Here is a 14,231-nt window from a genome sequence, read left to right on the forward strand (position 1 = left end):
AGTGTAGGGGAGACCCAAGTTGAAGAATGGGTAGTAGTAGCCACAAAGGAGGAGATGGGATGGTTCCTGGTGCTGATGGGAGGGATAAGAGGGCAACATGGGAATTTGCTTGGAATTATGCATTACGTCCAAGTGTGTATTTAGGTACCTCAACACCTTCTGCACCCCCGTTCTTAACTGATCTTACTCTAAAGTAAAAATAGCCGAAACTGGTTTGGTTCAGTGGATAGAGCGTCGGCCTACGGACTGAAAGGTCCCAGGTTCGATTCTGGTCAAGGGCATGTACCTGGCGGCTGGTTGATGTTTCTCTCTCATTGATGTTTCTGACTCTCTATCTCTCTCTCTTCCTCTCTGTAAAAAATCAATAAAATATATTTTTTAAAAAATAAAAAATAAAACCAACTCACGATCCTATGATTTCATTTGATTTCTGGAGTGGGGACATGAAAACATGGAGGGTGTCAGTTACATGAAGGGGCCGGGACTCAAAATTCCTCATATTAATACTTGTGTGTGTCTCAGCAGAAGCCATTGTGTTTCTACCTTAACTTGTTTTCTTAACTGCCTGAGAAGTGAATGTGGCTAACCCGAGAAATTAAAACGCTGCCTTAAAGCTTGGGCAGGTAGGAGGGAGGCAGAGAAAGGACGAGAACAAATGTGGCTCAGTAAACTGGGCACGTCAGAAATTTAATAAGAACAAGTTGAGACAAGTGTTAAACACCAGATCCTCTGGGAGAAGAGCATTAGCTTGGTCCTTGTCAAAATGTTTACTGGTTAGACAGAAGGAAGAGAAAAACTGGAAAACCAGCCATGTCCTAACGTCCATTTCAGTTGGGCTAGTATGAGAGAGGAGAGGGCTTTGCCTTCCGGACTAGGCTAACTTGGTTTATTTGAAAAATGTACAATTTTATTGCTAGTCTAGGCTGGGAGTTCTGGGAAACTAATCTTTAGAGAGGACGGGGATGTAGACTGGCATAACCCACACTTACAGTTTTAAGTTACTGGTCCCATGGCCTGGAGGTAATATTACATTGTTGTCTTATGAAAGGAGTATTTGATAAGTATGAGCCCTCTTAATTGAGCATACATTTGATTCCCTTTATATTTTGCTTAGAAGAAGTGTTCTTATGAAAGGATTCTATTAGGGCCATCTGTAATTTCCCCTAACAAGTTCTAGTTAGAAAGTTATTGTTATAAATGCAGACACACAGACACATCCACATTTGAAGATACTAACCACCTCTTTTAAGAAATTAATGTATATTTCTCCAAATACCAGTATATTCTTGAGTTTGGAAGGGATCCAGGCCCTGGGTCATAAATCTTTGCGCCACCTGGTGAGGAAAGTAGGTAACTGCACCTTGTAACTTCAAATTCCAGGTGTGCTTTCCAACAGGTATAATTACTGTTTATAAAATCTTAGAATAGCATGAGACTATTTATCCACATGATATGAAAGTGGCAGCCATTATCATATGTTCTCATTGTTATGAAAATGGGGAGGCTTTAGGCTAGAAAGAAACTTTCTTGGTTAGCTATGCATCCCAGTAATGGTGGCCTCTGACTGGAGAGAAGGGAAGGTCCAGGTGGGAATTGGGAGGGGTGGGGGTGGGGGGGGGAGGGGCTTGCAATGGCGTGATGAAGGGCTTCTCCTACTTTCAGTCTTCAGGACCAGACACACACACACAAAAGCAGACACCAAGTCATGTAGGAGGGGCTGTCTGAGAGGAAAGGGGGAGCATTATTTGTAATGTATCTCTTAGGTACGAGCTAGAGAGAGATGTTTCCACTCCGATTAACCCTTCTGCCGAAGTTGCCTTGTCATCTGGGCAGAGCACGGACTAAGAAAGTGGCGGCATTGTTTCTTTTTCTTTATTCCTTGCTCCCAAGCCTCCCTCCCTTCTTTCTTTTAAAATGATTATTGGAAAGTGCTCTTTCTTAGACCAAAATTAAGACACTTGAGGCACCAAGGTTAGTGGAAAGTGTGAGAAATGCTCACTGTCCGAATTCAAGTAACAGACTTGGAGACAGAAGTATGGAGAAAACAAGACTTTTAATACGTCCTTGCAAGAGCGCGTGTCCGGTTGTACAGGCCCACGTGGAGTGATGAGCACATGCTATTTAGGTGTGAGAGTCCCTCTTCCGGGTTCCTCATTGGCTGAGTATTATGGGGTTAATAGTTTCCTCAAATGTCTCGTAGGTCTTACTGTCTCTCTTTGGGTTATTTTAAAAAAAAATGGGCTGAGGCCTTTTCTCGTTGTTGCCACCTCCCCCAGAGCCAGGTAAGAAATAATAAGGGCTCAGGCTCCGGCAGTGGGTGAAAGGAATAGATGAGTAGAGTCATATTTGTGATTAAAAACCAACACACATTTCTCAGTGTGAAAGTAAGGGTGCTGGAATGAATGACTGGCCCCTGGGAAATGCTTTAGAGATAAAGGTGACAAATCAGTGTGATATTATGAATTACAAGAAGAAATATATATTTGGTCTTAGTACCCATTTCTGGCACCTGTGATGAGATGAGTTGAGGAGGCAGGACGTATTTCTTCCTGGGTACCTCGGGGTGTTTCCACCGTGATGCTGGCTCACGTACACAGTTCTTTGTTCTTATATCCTCGTCCCTCCTCCCTACATTCTGTTTGCCCTGGGGAAATTCAGCAACCGTTTCCATGAAAAGTTACTATGCTGAAGAGGATCAGAGAGGCCTATTTCCAACAGACAGGACATCCAGTAGTCTCAGGAATAAGACTGACTTGCAGTAGAATTTGGGGTTTCTGCCTCCAGGTGTAAGACTGTGGGCATTTTTCTTAACCTCTCTGAGACTCAGTTTCCTATATGCAATGGTTCCTTCACCTTCTAGAGCAGCCGTGGGCAAACTACGTCCCACGGGCAGGATCCAGCCCGTTTGAAATGAATAAAACTAAAAAAAAAAAAGACCGTACCCTTTTATGTAATGATGTTTACTTTGAATTTATATTAGTTCACACAAACACTCCATCCATGCTTTTGTTCCGGCCCTCCGGTCCAGTTTAAGAACCCATTGTGGCCCTCGAGTCAAAAAGTTTGCCCACCCCTGTTCTAGAAGCGTGTGTGTGTGTGTGTGTGTGTGTGTGTGTGTGTGTGTGTGTGTAGAGGTGTCCCCAAGTGGAAGGCAGCTCTGGGAAGCCCTAAAGTAGAGGCAGAAACAAACAGCCATGAAAGCACAGGCAGCTGATTTGGACAGGAACAGTGTAGGAAAAAATGGCCTTTGCTTGGGGTCTGGTAGGTAGAATAATTTCAATAGAGCAGTTTATTCATTCATTCAGCAAAAATGGATTGAGGCCCTATTATCAGCTAAACACTGTTTTAGGTGCTGGGGATACAAGAGTAAATAAAAAAAAAAAAATAGAAAAGGATAAAACCTCACCTCACTGGTTTACAACATTCTAGGGAGAGGAGCCAGACAGTACACAAATAAACAACAAAATATGTTTTTCAGATGGTGAGAAATACTGGGAGAAAAATTAAAACAGGGTCAGGGAAGGGATTCTCTGAAGAGGCCCCTCTTATATATGGGTAGGGAGTTTGGGCAGAGATTGTACCAGCAGATTGGAGGGATCAACAAACCAGGGGGGTTAGGAGGGAGGAATGAGACAGGCTCAGGAAGGTAAGTGGGGGTTGGTAACCAGCTTGCAGAATTTGAATTTCCTTCTCTATGTAACTAGGAGACAGCCAAAGGTTTGAACATGGGAACCATGTGAACAAATGGTGGTTTGTTTGTTTGTTTGTTTACTGAGTTGAGACAGAGAAACATTTATTTGTTGTTCCACTTATTTATGCATTCATTGGTTGATTCTTGTTCATGCAATGAAACCACAACCTTGGCATATCAGTATATGCTGTTCTAACCAACTAAACTACTAGGCCAGGGGCCAGATGGTGGTTTTGAGCTCTGATCGCCAGCAGAGGAAAGACTGCAGAGGGAGGGGAGAACCTGAGAGACAGTGGTCCAGGTAAGAAATAATAGGGCTCAGACTCTGGCAGTGGATGAGAGAAATAGATGAGTAGAGTCGTATTTGTGATTAAAAACAAACAAACATTTCTCAGTGTGGAAGTAAGTATGCTGGAATGACTGACTGCCCCCTGGGAAATGCTTTAGAGATAAAGGTGACAAATCAGCGTGATATTGTGATTTACAAGAAGAAATATGTATTTGGTCTTAGTACCCTTTTCTGGCACGGAGCTCCTAAAACCATTGGAATTTCCTGTGATTGAGAGTGACTAGTTAGTGTCTTTTGTTGTGTTAATGAGCGACTTTTGGAGATCCCTAGGGATGGGGGCTGGTTGCCAGGGAACTCAGCCACCTGATTGAAGGGTTAGAACTTTCAGTCCCACCCCCTGACCTTTGGGGAAGGGAGAGGAGAGGGGTTGGAGGATGAATTAATCATTCGTTGGTTTAAACAAATATGACTACCTGATGAAGCTCTGGCTAAACCCAGAAGGACAAGGCTCGGAGGACATTCAGGTTGGTGAACACATGGAGAGATATGGGAGAGTGGCTCCTCTGGAGAGCCTGGAAGCTAGGAGCCCTTTCCCTATACCTTGCCCCTTTGCATCTCTTCATCTGGCTGTTTCTGAGTTCTATCCTTTAGCATAAACTGATAATCTAGTAAGTAAACTCTTCCTGAGTTCTGTGAGCTGCTCTAGCTAATTGATTGAACCCTGGGGAGGGGGATTTTGGGAACCTCTGATTTGTAGCTAGTTGGCCAGAAGCACAGGTGACCATTTGGACTTGCAACTGGCATCTCAAGTGGTTTTGTGCATATATGTTTAGATAATTGATATCAGCTATATATGCTGTATAAATTTCTCTGAGACAGCTTTGTTCACTTAACTATGTATCTTAAAGATTATTTTATAACAGTATATTAGGTTTAGCTAATCCCCCAAACTGTTGCAGAGTACTTCATAGTGTAATGTATCATATTTTATTTAATTACAAATACTCTGGACCAATGCCCCTTTTTATAAAAATATTAGGGACTATCCCCCCCGTACTATTCTGACATAAAATTCATAAATAAAACAACTTACTTAAAATATGATTAAAAATCAATATAATATTGTAACTATAATATGAAGACATAAGAAAAAGCAATTAGCCGAAACCGGTTTGGCTCAGTGGATAGAGCGTCGGCGTGCGGACTGGAGGGTCCCGGGTTCGATTCCGGCCAAGGGCATGTACCTGGGTTGCGGGCACATCCCCAGTAGGAGATGTGCAGGAGGCAGCTGATCGATGTTTCTCTCTCATCGATGTTTCTGGCTCTCTATCTCTCTCCCTTTCTCTCTGTAAAAAATCAATAAAATATATTTAAAAAAAAAAAAAAGAAAAAGCAATTATAATAAACTAATATGTATTTTGATATAGAAATAGCTTGGGCACACTGAGGCAGATGACATCAAAAGGTAGACAGATGCTTGTCCCTACATGTAGACTGGAGTACCACAGCCCCAAATGCAGACAGATTTAGCTGTGTTTTGTTGTTGATTTAAATACCTTGGGTGATATTGACATTAATTTCATGATTTTTCTGAGATGATGAACAACTGGTAAAGATTCAAATCAAACAGAATTCCACAATGTCTCAATTTATTCATTGGTCCCATTCTTAGAGAAGTCATTGTACTATATTGAAATTGTGCAAAAACTACTTCGTGTTTATATATAGTGGAGTTCAGTTCCTGGCTCAGATGTTTTTACTACATAAGTAATGTCAGGCAGGACACCTGAAGTCCTTGCTGAAGGGGGAAAATTCTTCATTGTGTGGGATACATCGTGGCCCCCAAGCAATAAATGCCAGTAATAACCCCAGAGATGGTGACATAAAAAACAACCACGTAAATTTCCTAAATATCTATTTGGGGGGGGGGGAGGGGAAGGGTGGCAGTAATTAATGATGGCATTTGTGCTCCCCCCTAGATTTTTGCTATTATAAATAAAGTAGCACGATGTATCCTTATAGCTGCCTTTTTATGCACATGTCAGAACAACTCTTCAGGGACAGGTAAATCCCCAAGTCATTTAAACTAAGGTGCCCTCACTGGGGAGGTGGGGCACCAGTGTGACTTCTCCCGAGGAGGGCTCTTTCTATGTCACTGTTTTTCTCTTGTCCAGGTGGCTCTGGTCAGAGCCCGCTCAGGTTCACTTGGAAAACCCAGAGCCTTGTCCTCCCTTCCCCCTCCAGGAATGCAGCCTCCTGGGGGCAGACCACTCTTACCTGCCCTTCGAAGAGGGGTAGCACCATAATTTCTACGATAGGGTGCCATCCCTGGTGGGGACACCCCCTCCGTGGGGATGCCACTACTGGCCCAAATGTCAGATTAGGAGCTATTATTATTAGATTGAAAGTTTTGATTAATGAGGTATCTTAATTGTGCATATTAAACATTATGAGTAGCTTGGCGAGGTGGTGAAGTTGGACTTTTTCCCAGAGACACTGATGAAAAAAGAAAGAGGTAAAAATTCTCAGGCAGTGACTGACTGGGAAAGAGAGGGAAGCGTCAGAAACAGGTAATCTGGGCTGGCAGGAAACTTGGAGGACATTTAGTTCAAGGTCTTTGAGGCCCATTCCACAAGAGAAACCAACCTTTAGGAAGCCGTAGGCGAAGCAGGAATGTTCCGAGAGAAAGAGCAAGGTTTCAAAACAGTACAAAGAAGCTGTTACAGCCTTAGCCGGTTTGGCTCAGTGGATAGAGCATCGGCCTGTGGACTGAAGGGGCCCAGGTTCGATTCCGGTCAAGGGCATGTACCTTGGTTGCAGGCACATCCCCAGTTAGGGGGTGTGCAGGAAGCAGCTGATCGATGTTTCTCTCTCATCGATGTTTCTAACTCTCTATCCCTCTCCCTTCCTCTCTGTAAAAAATCAATAAAATATATTTTTAAAAAAAGAAGCTGTTACAAGATTTGAGATTTGTTCATTAGCAAGAGATAGAAAAGGCATTTTTTTAAAAAAAAAAAAACAAAAAACGAGGAATGAGTTAAGAGCAGGAATATTATGGGAGTAAGTTTCCCTTCAGAAAAGGAAAACAATAGGTAATTTAAGGAGTTTGCATTTTGTTTCTTTTGCTTTGTCTACATTCTTTTCTGGGTTGTGCCTGTTTTTACTAAATAATTAACATATAGGGTGTAGCAATGGGCAAAAATATTTACATATGTATTTCCTTGTCTAACATTCACAAACTAGCCAAGTATTTATGATGACAATTGTACACACGGTGGGTGAGAAAGAGAGACTTAATCTCAGGTTACATGTTGAGAAAGTGACAGAAATAAAATTCAAGCCCAAGTCTTCTGAACTTAATTATATGCCCTTGAAGGCAAAGTAGCTTGAAGTTAATTTAAATGTGTAGAACGTTAAGCTGAGCATTTTGCTTTTGTAACTCCCTTTGGAATATCATGATATTTTCTGATTCTCTCTAATGTTTGCATGCTTAGGTGTATTTACTCATTGCCAACTGGTGGTAAATAAATATTATGGGAAAGAGGAGAAACAAGGGATGCGAAAACACCTGTTACTCAGAACAGCATTCCTGGTTCAGAAATTTGAAATGTAGTCATTGAAAAGTGGCAAGTGGATCAAGCTGGTTTCTTTTGGCCCCACCAGGCGATGGAAAACACTGAAGCTATGTGCTGCCCTGATCTCCCATTCAGGCCAAAGCAGAGCTGTAGCAAATTCACTATATTTTCCTGATGGGGAAAAAAGAAAAACAAACAAACATCAGAGGCATAGACAGTGTATCTAATAATAAAGAGCAAACTCTGAAGCACATACGACATCCTTAAATCAGATTAAATGTGAAAACGATGTATGCAAGCATGCTGAGCAGGATGCCAGCCACAGATTAGGTTTTCAATGAATGTTACTTCAATTTGAGAACTCCCTACTTAATACCTTGTGATTAAAATATTTTTTTCCCTTCTCTTTTATTAACATGGCCTGATGGGGAGATACTAACTAATCCAACTAACCTACCCACCTGGGAGCCTAGTGTGTAGTGTTCCTAAAGGCATTCTACAACCCTTAGGTTTGCCCAGTTGGAAACTGCTGTGCAGCCTCACTGAAATACCTCTGTTTCCCTCTTTTCTGCACATGCAGACAAAATTATGGGACTTTTCTGTGGGGATTGTCAGGAGGAGCTGGATGATTGGGAATGTCTTTCTTTCTTTTCTTTTCTTTTTTTTTGTTAATCCTCACTGGAGGATATTTTTCCCCCCATTGATTTTTAGAGACAATGGAAGGGAAAGGGAGAGACACACAGAGAGTAGCATTGATTGATTGCCTCCCACACCGGGGATTGAGCCTGCAACAGAGGTACGTGCCCTTGACCGGAATCAAACCCGTGATCCTTCAGTCCATGAGGTCCACGCTCTATCCACTGAGCCAACCCGGCTAGGGTGGGAATGCCTTTTAAACTCCTCCACTGAGTTTATGAGGGAATGTGTGAGTGTGTGAGTGTCCACATCCTTTTGAGAACAGAGTGGATGCTATGCTATGCTATGCTCTTTGCCTCTTTATTTTATCCCAAATTCCAAGCACCATCATACAATTCCTACTATATATGGCTCAGCACATTTTGGCCTCGTGCTAAAAAGTCTCTCATTATCTGATGCCATCAGTGCTCCCATCATACCTTATGCCTCCAGAAAGGTGTATGGTGGTGAATGGTAGGTGGAGACTGATCAAGGATCTGAGGAGGGACAAGATGAAGGGAGATAGGGAAGGGAAAAAATTCAAGAAAAAAAAGTGATTTAAAAAATTGAAATCTTAGATTATGACTTTTTTTTGCGGGGGGGGGGAGGGGGAGGGGGAATGATTAAGCCCATTGTAGAAACATGACTCATATACTGACTTCTACCCTTTCTTCCTTCAAATGGTTATGAAAAACACATACTTGGAAGGCTTTAATAAAATTACGAGTAATATTAGATCATTATATTTCTGTTTACGGAGGACAGCAGTCCAAGAGTTAATTGCAAGAGGAAAATGAATGCATGCTTTAAGGAGGCACTGCCATATCAAAAAGCTAAGGAAGAATAATTTGGCTGTTTTTGCTTGTAGCCCTCTCCTTGTTGGCTTTTCTCATTTCTTTCTTAAGGTTTCATCAAAGTTATATATGCATTTAGTGTTTTTATTTTAATGGGGATGTGCCCGAAACCAAGGTACATACCCTTGACCGGAATCGAACCTGGGACTCTTCAGTCCATAGACCGACACTCTAGCCACTGAGCCAAACTGGTCAGGGCTCTTAAGTCGTTTTTAATTTATGGGTTCCCCTTTTCCGGTTTGTCCTGTGGTTTCTTACAGCCCCTGCTGCCTGTATCCTGTGGCATCCTTCAGCTCTCCTCCATCCTCTCTATTCTCTGTAAATTGGTAATTGGATTTAGAGGCCCGGGGCTAGTTTTAGGAGGCTAAAGATATCCACCTCCACTGGCCAGCCCAACTGGACCCGAAAAGGCAAAGCTAAGTCACCAGCCAAGTTGCTTGGAGTGACAAAGACACTCTTTACACGCCTGCCTAGGTCCGTCACTGCTGAGGTGGAGATGGAGGGAAAGAGGCTGGGAGGGACTATGGGAAAAGCCCTTTGTCTGCTTTCCACCCAGAAAAAGTACCGAAATAAACCAGCGGGGTGGGGCCTTTGGCAGGAAGGCTGCATCTAGTTTAAAGAGCCAGGTATTTGTACCAGTTTGTTTCGGAAAAACACTGGTTCTTGCTTTCGTCCTTTTTCCTACCCCTCTTTCCCCATACTAATTTTATTTCCATTAGCTAATGTGTTTATGTATGTGTGTGTATATGCCTTTGTATCTAAATTGTATGCTTGTGTTTTTACATTTAAAAAAATGTTTTTATTGATTATAGAGAGAGGGAGAGAGAGAGAGGAAAGGAGAGGGAGGGAGAGAAAGAGAGGGAGAGGGAGAGGGAGAGAGAGAAACATCAATAAGACAGAAACATCAACATCGATTGGCTGCCTCCTGCACACCCCACACTGGGGACTGAGTCTGGAACCCCAGCATGTGCCCTGATCGGGAATTGGACCGTGGACCCCTTGGTGCGTGGGTAGACTCTCAACCACTGAGCCACACGGGCTGGACTGTGTATTTTTTATTTTTCAGTTTGGGGCACACTTTTCAGTCTTCCTCACCCCATTCCCATGGCAGCCCCTTTCTGTATCACTTTTCTTTCTTTTAAATATATTTTATTGATTTTTCACAGAGAGGATGGGAGAGGGACAGAGAGCCAGAAACATCGATGAGAGAGAAACATCTACCAGCTGCCTCCTGCACACCCCGCACTGGGGATGTGCCCGCAACCAAGGCACACGCCCCGGCCTGAACCGAACCCGGGACCCTTCAGTCCGCAGGCCGACGCTCCACCCACTGAGCCAAACCGGTTAGGGCTCCGTAACACTTTTCGATATAGTTTTATTGTGATGGCTTAATCAATATTCACAGTTTAATATATTATGATTGTGATATAAGATATATGCAGTTGGTCTCTGCCTCTGGTTCCTGACTCAGAACTCCTAAAAACCCTTGCAATTCCTGTGTGAAAGGAGCATCTTTTATTCTATTACAGTTCATGGTTGAACATCGCAGGGGTTGGCGGTTTCACAATAGTTGAAAATTCCCATATAACTTTTGACTCCCCCAAAACGTAACTATAGCCGGCCCTTAGCTTTCGAGGATTCAACCAGGCAAGGGATTGAAAATTCGGTGATGGTGGTGGGGGCGAGGGTGAGGGTGGTGGGTAACTTGCGGTCGGGAATCTGCGGTTGCGAACGCGAACATACTGTTTTCGATCTGCGGTTGGGAGTCCGCAGCCGGGAGACCGCGGCTGGGAATCTGCGGTTGCGGATGCGAACATACTGTGTTCTACCGGCGGTTGGTTGAGTCCCCGGATGTGAAACCTCGCGGATGCGAATTGCTGACAGTATTTATTGGAAACAACAACAACAAAACCAAACTGTACACGGGGACCTGAGCAGTCCAAACCCGTGTTGTTCAGGGGTCCAGTTCCCGACACAAGAACTTAAAGTCCTCGGAGTCCCCAGAGTGCAGGAGTGTCCTTTTGTTTGCTACGAAGATGACAGGCTGCTGGGGCCTCGAGTTGCCCGAAGGGCCGAGGCGGGAAGCTCGGAGAGGGGCCTGGAGATGGAGGTTACCCGTGGCCAATGACTGAACCATTTATACCCACGTCATGGAGCCTCCACAAGATCCCCGAACCAAGGGGTTCAGAGAGGTGAACACGTGTTCCGGGTCGCTGAACACGTCCGTATTCCAGAGAGGGGGGGACCCCGATGTCGAGACAGACTCCCCCGGGCGGAACCTTCCTGACCTCGCCCTGGCACCTCTCCGTTCTGAATGGACGTAAGTAGTGCGGCTCTAAGTTCTGTGAGCTTGTCCCGAACGATGGAACCCGAGGAGGGCGTGTGGGAACCCATGGGAATGGGGCGAGAGGAAGGACAGTGGCAGGCTGGGCCGGGGCCGCCTGTGGGTCTGAGCCCCGATGTGCTGTCCGCGCCGAGGTGGCCGGTCCGCGTTCGGGCTGAGCGGCAGGGCGTCCAGCGGCGTTGAGCGCGGAGGATTGCTGGTGTGAGAAAACCCGCGGCCCGCACGTGCGGTGGCAGAAATGCGGAGGTGAGCACAGAAACTACTTTTCTTTTACTGACAATGTAAATACTATTCTTGGTGGAACTATGTAATTAAACAATTATTTTTTTTCTTTCCTGTACCCCCCCCCCCCCCCCCCGGTTTAATAATTGCCTTGCTTTGGTTTGCTTTTGCTCTCAAACGCTTCATCAATGGTCTAAAAATCTTTCTCAACAACATTTTGGGAGACATCGGCATCCGAGAAGGTTTCCCCTGGAGCCTCTCGTCCCCCTGGACTCTGGACTTGTCCCCTTGCTCGGTGCGCCTCCCTTCATACCGAGATCTGTCTTCACTGTCACCCTTGGTCTTTGCCGCTCTCTCATTTCGGGTCCTGCATCGGCTGTAGCCCATGTCGTCCTTTACCACGGGATACTCTCTAGCTTTGGAGGAATGTGTTCTCCAGTAGCTCCAAAGAAATAGTACATAAAAAGTGAAGTTTTTTTTCGAGACTTGGCTTGTCTGAAAAGTTTTTATTTTGCCCTTGCCCCTGAGTGTCCAGATAGAGAATTCTAGGTTAGAGATAATTATTCCATTGCCTTCTAGCTTCCAAAATTACCTTTGAAAGGTGTAAAATCCCTCTATTTCTTTTAAACAATATAATTATTTATTGTTGAAAGTATTACATATGTCCCTCGTTTTTCCCCCTTGACCCCATCCAGCCCACCCCTGCCCACCGCTCCATTGTCTGTGTCCACGGCCAGGCATTGATGTATACAAGGTTGTTGGTTGATTACCTCTCCCCGCCCTCGACGACCCCCCCCCCCCCCCCCCTCCAAGATTCCGCACTCTGTTCCGTGATTCCATGTCTCTGGATTCACTCCCATCTGTTTATTTTGTTACTTAGATTCCACATATGAGTGAGATCATGTAACACTTGTTTTTCTCCGACTGACTTATTTCACTTAGAACAGCGGTTCTCAACCTGTGGGTCGCGACCCCTTTGGGGGTCGAACGACTCTTTCACAGGGGTTGCCTAAGATGATTGGAAGACATATATAATTACATATTGTTTTTATGATTAATCACTGTGCTTTAATTATGTTCAATTTGTAACAATGAAATTGGGGGGCACCACAACATGAGGAACTGTATTGAAGGGTCGTGGCATTAGGAAGGTTGAGAACCACTGACTTAGAATGATACTCTCCAGGTCCCTTCATGCTGTCTCAAAGGGTAAGAGATTCTTCTTTTTTACTGCTGCATAGGAGTCCATGGTATAAATGTACCACAGTTTTTTTATCCACTCATGTGCTGCTATGAACATAGAGGTGCATACATTCTTTCTGATGTATATTTTAGGTTTCTTAGGATATATTCCTAGAAGTGGGATCCCTGGGTAAAAGGCAGTTCCATATTTAATTTTTTGAGGAAACACCATACTGTTTTCCTTAATGGTTGCACTAGTCTGCATTCCCACCAGCAGTGTGCTAGGGTTCCCTTTTCTCCACATTCTCGCCAGCACTTGTCATTTGTTGATTTGTTGATGGTAGCCATTCTGACAGGTGTGAGGTGATAACGTCATTTTAATTCGCATCTCTCTGATGATCAGTGACTTTGAACATTTTTTCGTATGTCTCTTGGCCATCTGTATGTCCACTTTCAAGAAGTGTCTATTTAGTCCTTTGCCCACTTTTTAATTGGATTGTTTGTCCTCCTTCTGTTAAGTTGTATGAATTCCTTACATATTTCAGGTATTAACCCTTTATCAGATATATGGTTGCCAAATAGGTTCTCCCATATAGTGGGCTCCCTTTTTGTTTTATTGATGGTTTCTTTTGCTGTGCAGAAGCTTTTTATTTTGATGTCCCATGTGTTTATTTTCTCCATAGTTTCCTTTGCCTTAGGAGATTTATCTGTAAACATGTTGCTATGAGAGATATCTGTAAAATCACTGTATTTCTTAACATTTTGAATTTGGTTTCCCCCCTCTCCTAGAAACTTCTTCTTTATGCTCAGTATTCTGAATTTTTATGATGAAGAGCTGATATTTGGAGGGCCCTTTAATATGAAAACCTATGTACTTTAGTTCTGGGAGTTTTTCTTAAGTCATTCGTTGAAGTTTTTCTGCCCTCCATTTATTCTCCTTTTAGAATCCCTATCATTTGAATATTGGATATTCTGGATTAGCCTCCTCTTATTTTTCACCTACTTTTTAATTTTTATTAATTGAATTTATTGGGGTGACATTGGTTAATAATACCATACAGGCTTCAAGTGTACAATTCTATAATATGTCATTAGCATAATGCGTTGAGTGTTCACCACCCAAAGTCAACTCTCTGCCACCATTTATCCCCCCTTTGCTCTCTTCCACCTACCCCCAGCCTCCCTTCCCCTTTGGCAGTCACCATACTGTTGCCTGTGTCTGTTTTTATTTCTTCTTAATCCTTTTGCCCTTTTCACTCAGCCTCCAAACCCCATCCCCTGTGACAGCTGTCAGTCTGTTTTTAGTATCTATGAATCGATATCTGTTTGGTTTGTTAGTTTATCTTGTTCATTAGATTCCACATATAAGTGAGATGATATGGTATGTGTTTTCTCTGAC

This window comes from Myotis nattereri, assembly GCF_964212035.1.
Source record: "Myotis nattereri genome assembly, chromosome: 11".
Lineage (NCBI taxonomy): Eukaryota > Metazoa > Chordata > Mammalia > Chiroptera > Vespertilionidae > Myotis > Myotis nattereri.